This window comes from Seriola lalandi, unplaced genomic scaffold (genome assembly GCF_002814215.2).
Source record: "Seriola lalandi dorsalis isolate HSWRI2012SDOR001 ecotype SW California unplaced genomic scaffold, Sedor1 jcf7180002054553, whole genome shotgun sequence".
In the NCBI taxonomy this organism is placed as follows: domain Eukaryota; kingdom Metazoa; phylum Chordata; class Actinopteri; order Carangiformes; family Carangidae; genus Seriola; species Seriola lalandi.
The window spans coordinates 1,042,755-1,051,415 of NW_019525106.1; the positions used below are offsets into that span (position 1 = coordinate 1,042,755).

Here is an 8,661-nt window from a genome sequence, read left to right on the forward strand (position 1 = left end):
TCCGCATTCCCTCGGCCTGTGAGATGATAAAAATAACAAATAGACATGAGAGATGAAAGGAGGTTTGGGGGACCCCTTTCCCAGGGGAATGGTCTCCATTTCCTGCATCAGCAGACACTAAGCACAACTCCACCAGACTGTCTGGCATGTGAGCGAACAGCAACGCTGGAGTTTGATTTGTTATTTCGCCGCAGCCATGTCCTGTTTGCTCTTTAACCCTGAGAACATGGAACGAACCGACCAGGTCTAAACTCGCTGAGCTGTTAAATCTTAGGCTGCTGTATTCTTGAGTGATATTCTACTAAATGTAGCGTTTTCTCATATTATATCCAATAAAAAGTGCGTTTTATAAGGTTAATTTTGTACATTTGTTAGTACCCTTTTATATCCATTTGACAGTAGTTTTTATTTATTTCATATTTGTTAAGTTTTTGACAGCTTCTTTAATTAATGAAGTTTCCTTCATTAATTAATAGCCAGGTTTAATCTACAAAGTTAAAAACTCATATCAAATATTTATTTTCATAAAAAGTAAGTATTATTTTTGTGAGACATTGAGGATAATTTTACATGGCCTTAAAGCTAAGATGGAAAGTTAAAGGAAAAATGAAATAAATATAAATATAATTATATCATTACATTTTAAAAAGGGATATTGAAAAAGGAAATTGGATACTGAAATGAGATAAAGGAAAACATGAAATTAGGCTGCAAGAAAATGTAAAAACACTTGCAAAACACTGCAAATCATTCCTTGATCCTCCTCATCTCCTGTGTTGGCCTTCCTCCTTTATTAGATTTCCTTTGAATCTTCAGGTCAGGTAATGACGCAGGCTTCTAAGAAAACATTCACGTCCCTGCACTGTGTCACTGTTTCTAACCCTGCTTTCCACAGATGTGAGTGTGCGAACATTATGCATCCATCAGTGTGAGTGCGTTTTGTACAGTAGCTGTTATCTCAGGAGACTATCGCTGGAGTCGTCACAGCAGCAGAAGGTCTCTCAGAGTCTGGCTGGGTTTGAGGCGGCCAACTAACAAATCTGCTGCTCTGCTTATCACAACAACTGCACGGTCAAACAGAGCAAACAAGGACATTTTCAAAGAAGAGTACAGCCAGTACCTCCCTTCCACGCTCATGCACACACGCACACACACCCTGAGTGGTGCATCTTAAAAGTTCATTAGTGCTGCTGCATACACATTCTGTCTGAATACACAGTTCACCAGCAGCTTCGGTGAAAAACTAGGGCTGTCCCCGAACCAGGATCTTAAGAGTGGACTCAGGGTCGCCACTTCTAACCGATGCATCAACGCCAGGGGGTTGGTGGTGTGGGCTCAGTCTGTGAAGTTTACAGCCTGCCGCTTCTTTGCTAAAATCTGTACAATAGTTAAAAACTATTTTCATATACACTCACATATATTATTTTTAAGCCAATTTAAAAACACTACTATAAAGTTCATTCTATTCCATTAAAATATTGACGGCAAAAACGGAGAATAACAGCTCAAAAGTTGAAGAAAGAAAGAAAAAAAAAACATCTTCAGTGTTCAAGAGAATTAGTTTACCCAAAAGTCTTAAGAGGACAAGCAAAAAAGAGAAAGTACGACTAGACTAATGACCAGACAAGATCTCTCCACTGTCTGTTAGCAGAGGAAACTCCATTGTCCATTGTGTGAGTTTGATTAACAATGGGAGTGGATGAAGGCGTAGGAAGTGGTCACGCCCAGAATTGGGCAAAGAGGTGAAGAGAAGCATGTGAAGGAGGCAAACACATTAACAAACCATAAAGCAAGTTCGTGGAAAGTATGAGCAAATCAGTTCTGCCTGTAGGAAGATCTGGTGAGTGCGCTTCTGCGTGCATTTTAACCTCTAATCGGCTTAGAGGTGTACCTAAGCTGATGTGTGTGTTTGTGTGTGTGCGTGCGTCAGTGTGTGTGAGGCAAGAAGCAACACCTCTCCTGCCGAGAGAGGAAGTCAGATCTCTCCAAGGGAAGTTACTTGGAAAGGAAGAAGGCATGATTTAACCACTAGCATCACCTCTCATGGGCATCCAGCCGTAACAACAACAACAACAACAACAACATCAACACTGCCACTGAACGACAGCAGCTCAAAGACAAGGTGTAGAGTCAGCCCACAGCAAGTCCTATAACCCAGAGCAGTGACAAACACGGACTGTGGGCTAGGATGAATTAAATTTTTTACACAGATGACATGTTCCACCCAAAGACTTGTTTTCCAGTAATTAGTTATGACAGCAGATCATGTAGGAATGCCAGTTAATATCAGTCTCTGGGGCCTAACTAGGAGGAAAAACACACTGTGTGTACGTGTTTGGCAGAGGGCAAAAGCAGAGAGGTGTTATTAGTTAAGACACAATGACGACGTCACGTGTTTCTGTGTCACGGCCAGAACACAGGAGAGGAAAGGGCGGACTGGGGAGGGGGATAGCTTGGAGACAAAGACAAAAAAGGCTGCAAATGTTATGGAAAGTCCTGGACAAAGCTATGCATGTTTCGCTCCTTGGGGGCATTTCTGAGATGACAGTGAAACCACAGCAAAGCTCTGCCCTTTGTTGGAGACTGGCGTGGAGGAAACATCAGAGCGTGTCTGGTGTCAGTCGGCCGAGAGAGAAAAGACATACAAACACAAGCCTATGCAGCCACGAAAAAACACGTAACACAGGAAAACAATATTATTATCTGTGCATTTTCCCTCTTCCAAAAAAAAAACCAAAAACATCCTCACCAACACGTCCTACCAAACAAAGAGCAAGCCTGCCGTCTACAGATGGTACGCCAATGAGCGAGGGAAGGAAGTGGGCGGAGGCAGCTGCTGCCAGTGTCAGAATAGGAAAATAAAAGAGAGATGGATAGAAAGGAGGCACAAGAGGGGTCAAATCAATAGATGTCCTTGGAGCAGTGAGAGCAGGGAGGTGTGCGCCCCTCCACTGCTGCTGTCGCATAACATCACATTTTCCTCCGCCCTCTGTAGATGTATCACATCCTACGGTAAAGGATGAGCTGCGGCGAGAACAATACAACCTGATCCTTTTATGAGCAGATGACATCAGTGACGCTCAACACTATGAAGTTGAGCATGTGTGTCTGTGTGCGTTTCCTCACCAGGGGATTCAGGTGTAAACAAGTCTCTGATTGGCTGCATGTAGAGGAGTAAGTGCTAGATGAGCTTATGCAGTGACATCATCTCTCCTGGAGGGGGATGGGGAGGGTTGCTAGTGCAGTGTGCACATCTGTCTGCAAAACAAAAGACTTCAACAACAGCACTGCTAAAATCCATAACAGGCTGGCAGAGAGCACAAGAACACCTATGATACAAAAGGGCATCTAAGGTTAGTCTTTGTTTGGCCCGCAGCCTCTAAACTCTGGAAGTGAACGTAATAAATGTTATGAACGTCACCTCAGAACATGCTGGAGTCAGCACTCTGCAGCATCCCCGCCGCTCCGGAGCAGCCTCCCCACCACAGCTACTCTCTGATTAAATGTAGTCTCACAAAGAGGGAGTTCAATGTGTGTGTCTGTGTGTGTGCGCGCGCATGTGTGTGACTCGCAAATCTGAACATGACGTAAGTGTGATCCAGCTGTGCTTTTAAGGTGCGAAATACGACAATCTGTACACGATACAATTGCATTTCTGGAGTCTATTTAAAACTTTCCTTGTCTGACTTTTTTTCGTCTTCCTCTCTGCTCTATCCTTGGTAACAGCGCCATGTCAGATGGTAGATAATTGAAACAAATGAGGGGGCACAGCTGCCAAAGGCACTGCAGCACAGAGGCAATTACACAGCTATGCAGGCAAGTGAGTGTATGTGTGTGAGTGTATGTTTTAGTTTGAGACAGAGAGAAAATAAGGAAGGCTTACCTATTCACCACCACCTTCTCCATTCAATTAGACTGCACCAGACCACCCCTCCCTCTCCCTCGGGACAAACTTGATAAACAGGAAGTGAGGCGCCCAGGCACTTCCTGTTTCCCTTCAAATGGGCCTCTTGTTCCCAGAGGCAGCGCAAAAAAAAAATAAAAAAAAGTCATGGGCTGCTGCAACAACTACAATAACCAATTTGTCACCTTTACAGCCTATACAAAGCCTCCAGGCTTGTTGTTTTGGTACTGAATTCTGTCTAACCCTTTTCCTGCCACCTGACCAACCGGCAAACGGAGCCAAACACAATGAAGCCATTATCCACTTGCCAATTGGGCCACCAAGCAGCTGTAACAAGTATTTCCATGCCTACATGGCACCTGCTGCCTGACACAGACAACTTTTACCCCTCTACGCTGCTCGTAATATTTGTCTGATCAGCACGGATTAAGGCGTTTCCAGCATGGAGGGTGTTTCATGACATGTTCTGGTTTCCTTCTCTTCATTTGTTTACCTTCTTATTGTTTTCCACATTAAGACTTTAGCTGATGAAAAACTGAATTAAGTATCAGTTAAAAAAAAAAAAAAAAAAAAAAAAACAGCTGCAAAGAAGTCCTGTGTTTTCCTAATTAAGCACGTGCGTTACTGCGTGTGCGCGTGTGCTGACCGTGTGGATCTAAATGCGGAGGTGAGGTTAGTGCAAGGCCATCGTTTTCTCTTTCTCCTGAGCCAGCAGGTAATGGCTGCTCCTGAAAACACACACACACACACACACACACACACACACACACACACACACACAAACACACAAACACACAGTGTCTGTGTTATGCAACTGGCCCCTGTGTGTGAGGTCTGCCCTCTGAAGTGACTGGAGGACATGAGAAAGTAGAGAAGGACAGTCAGTCAAGTCAAGACTGACAGACTTCTTACGTCTGCACCGACCAGCCAGTGTCACTCCCATCCGAGTGTAAAGTAACACATGTCCTGACTCGGGATTATGTGCGGATAGAAGAGTGAAAAAACGAATTGAAGCTCAGAGAACTGAGGAAAAGGCAGATTTTGTTACTGGGTTGCCGTGCAGTACCTGATGTCAGAGGAAATTCTTAGGATCTGGGGAAGGAAACCCAAAGAAAGTGATCAAACCCTTAAAAGGTCAAATATAACCCTTACTGATGCTGTCCGACCGCTGCTCATCTAAGTGCAGCCTTAGCTTGACAACAAACAGGGAGAGTACGACTGTAAGACAATGCAGCAACCTCCACTGAATCCTACTGGTTGATTTTGGACTGCATGCCCCATTTGTTTAGGTGGAGTTTGGGTGGAGTGGTGAATGATAAACACAAGTACAGAACAAAGAACCGATTATACAGAATCAATATTTAGCAAATACTGATATTATGCTAGAACGCCTTCCTAGAAATACATTTTCAACAGACCATCAAACCTTCATTTACAAATTAAAGGGCTGATCTTGTTGTTTAGTTAGATATCTAGCCATTTTTTCTCCAGCCAGAATGACAAGGCAGCCCTGTTGTACAGTGTAAGAGCCGTAGGGAATAATCCCATCCAATTCTTCCAGGCAAATCTTTTAATAGATAATGATTTCATGAGATTTCTATGCCCTAATCGAAATTTAAGCCCTTTTTAAAAAAAAAAAACAAAAAACAAAACTTTCAGCAAAGACTGGTTCAATTCAGCGCCGTCTGAGTGACGGTGCAGCGATGCGAGGAGGGAGTCTGGTGGGCTGAGGGGAAGGAGTGCGGGGTTTTGTTGGTGGAGAATGGCGTCCTTGTTGAGCTGCACGTCTCCGCTCTGTGGAATCAGCCAGGCTTGCCAAAGATAGCCTAATGAGAGACACATGGCAAACAGTATGGCCTGCTCTGCTAATACAACACACACACACTATGATGATACACTCAGTGCTATTGTTCCACGCCACACTTTATAAAATTTTACCACATGATCCACTGAGAAGCAAACACATACACTCAAGCTTTTGTCATGTGATGGAGCCTGCAGGTCTGAATGTGCCTGTTGTCCAGCAACACATCAACAACAATACATCACAGGGGTAGAGAAACATCAAACCTCATAACAGAGAGGGGAAATTGGATTTTTCTGTTTCATGCTGCAATTGTGTATGGAGAAATGATGGCAACAACTTGAACCTTTGACATTACCGCTGGGCGGAAAACACATAAGAAGCACACAATTGACTAAAGCTGAATGAGAACTTGACCCAGGATTCAACTCCAACTGCGGTTGTTGCCTCAGGAGGAGGTGTTGGAGGGGGCCCTGGAAAACTGATCCCGTGTGTGTCTGTGTGTGTGTGTGTGTGTTGGAGAGAGCGAGAGCATGAGAATGCACTCACACGTGACAATGAACATATGTAGAGATTAAAATGAAGGGATCCTAAGATAACTTTCAATGCTTTCACAAGGATGACAGGCCCAACCAAAAAGGTCAAACGACAGAGCTCTGCTGCTTTGACTTTAACTAGTGTAAAACTGATCAGAACACACACTCTATCAAAAGAATAAGAGTTTTCTGCTCTCTTTGTCACAGATTAGTTCTGAGACCTTCAAGGCCACATCTACAAGATTTTCATAATCATGAAACATTTACTGTATGAATAAGGGATTTTTTTTCAGTCTTGATCTTGACCACTGACACTTAAATACCAGCCTGACTGGTTAAACAGTCAACAGCAAACACATGAGACACAGTGTCACTGCCCTGAACGAATTTTAAACAATATTATCCATCGCCAAAGAGTCTCTTCAAGGTCAAACCTACCAAAACACACAGGAATATTAGCTTTTTCAAAAATTTTTCCCTATGAAACATTTTTAATCAAACTGCTGGATAACTTGTTTGACACTTTGGGAAATGTGTTTATTTGCTTTCTTGCCCAAAGCTAGATGAGAAGATCAAAGCTGGAGCCAGCAGCGGTTAACTTAGCATAAAGACTGGAAACAGTGGGGAAACAGCTAGGCTGACGGTAAAACAATCTCCCTACCAACGCAGGGGTCATGAACCTGGACTACTTCTCAGCCAGCAGTCAAACCATAGATTGACATTTTTATCCTTGAGATTTACTTGTTAGCTTAGTGTTCATGTTAAGCTAATGTAGCCAGCTACGTCATACAGAGAAATACTTCTCATAATCTTCTTTCCAGCTGTTTATAAAAAGGTATATATCGTTCAAAATCAAAATCACACTCAGGTATCATTCAGTATTCAAGATTCAGTGTTGCTGTTGATTCTCAGAAGTACTTGGCTCTGTGTGTCCTGCTTCTCCTCAAGTTCACCTGAGTATAAATCATGAAGTCTTCGCTCTCGACTGTACAAAAACTCAAGGTCAATTCCAATTTATTTTACTTTACGTCATATGATGACAGGCTGTTCAATCGCTCCATTGTACACAGGATGATCAACATTAGACCTGACACTGTTTGAAGGAGTGCTGGCAGGCAGTTTCTACTCCACACAATGCTACTGTTGAGAGCTGAAACACCGGAGCCCAGGGGTATGAGGTCTGGCCTGAGCCGAGGTCAACAGGGACCTTTTCGGATGGGTGTGCCTCCAAAAACACACATCAATCAAGCCATATAACATCACCGCCAAGCTTTCTGATTGGCTGACGGAGATGCAGAGGGAGAGGAAATGCTAAAAATAGACGTGACGGCCCATTTTGGCTTAATGAGTCCATGAGACACTGTCTAGGTCCCACCCCTGCCTTGATCGTGAACATAAGTACTTCTGGCACAAGCCCTGCTTTCACAAGGCTTCTGTGTGTATTTCACCAACAGTATATAACACATGTGCAGCCTCACATATACACACACGCACACACACACAAACGGCAGGCTGTTATTCATACTAAAAGCAGCAGTGAAGTGTAAACAAAGTTCTGAATCACGGCGAGGCCTAATCTAATCCAGCTGTGCTGTGTGTGTCTGTGTTAAAGCTACAATTTTACCCTCACCATCAAAACGCTCCTTAGAGAACTGGAAAGTTATATTTAGGCTTTATACAGCAGTTAAAGCAGGCTCAGGCTGGCTAACCCCACAACCACAAGAGAGGGGAACCAGATCCTTTCTGCTCCAAGTGCCAGAGAGCCATACCTAAATCATCTTAGCCCTTCTCTCAAGCACAATAACCAGCTATATGAGTGCCAGTAAGTCATCAGATTTTAAAACTAAAGGCACAGGCTCTCCAACACAACAACTGTGCCAAGTCCATATGTAGAGAACCAAACAGAAAGTAAATTCAGAAAAAAAGAGCAAAGTCTGTCAAGTTCAATGCTCTGCAAACACCAGAAACAGAAAAAAAGAAAAAAACAAACATCCCTGCCCCCTTGTCAGGGAACGCTGTGTCCAGACAAACAATGCTGCAGAGTCAAAGGGGCACACAGGAGGATGAGACTAAAAGTCGGGCGAGCCTGGCTGACTAGCTGCCTTCTGGCTGCATGCCATTTCATTCCTACCAGTCTTAACCTGCCCTCCTAACAAACCCTGTAACCAGCAACGACAAACACTCCTCCTTCGGTCAGCTATAGGAGGCTGGCTGTGTGCCATCGCTGTCCTTCTGTCCTCAGTTCCCTCCCTCTCTCCTCCTCCTCCTCCTCCTCTTCCCCTCCCACAAGTCAAGATACCCCGTGTGTCTGACTACAGCAGAATCTCTGCCTGCTACAGCAGCACTGTCCTCAAATGTCTCCTCAAAACCGCAGCAGCATAACAGAGGGAGTGAATGGGCAGGAGAGATTTGGTGGT

General features: G+C 43.9%; 1 protein-coding gene across 3 annotated transcripts in view; it reads right to left on the minus strand.

Moving 5' to 3' along the window:
• The window catches only part of mob2a (MOB kinase activator 2a), a 62,279-nt gene that overhangs the window by 24,284 nt on the left and 29,334 nt on the right, over positions 1-8,661 (minus strand). The window lies entirely within an intron of this gene.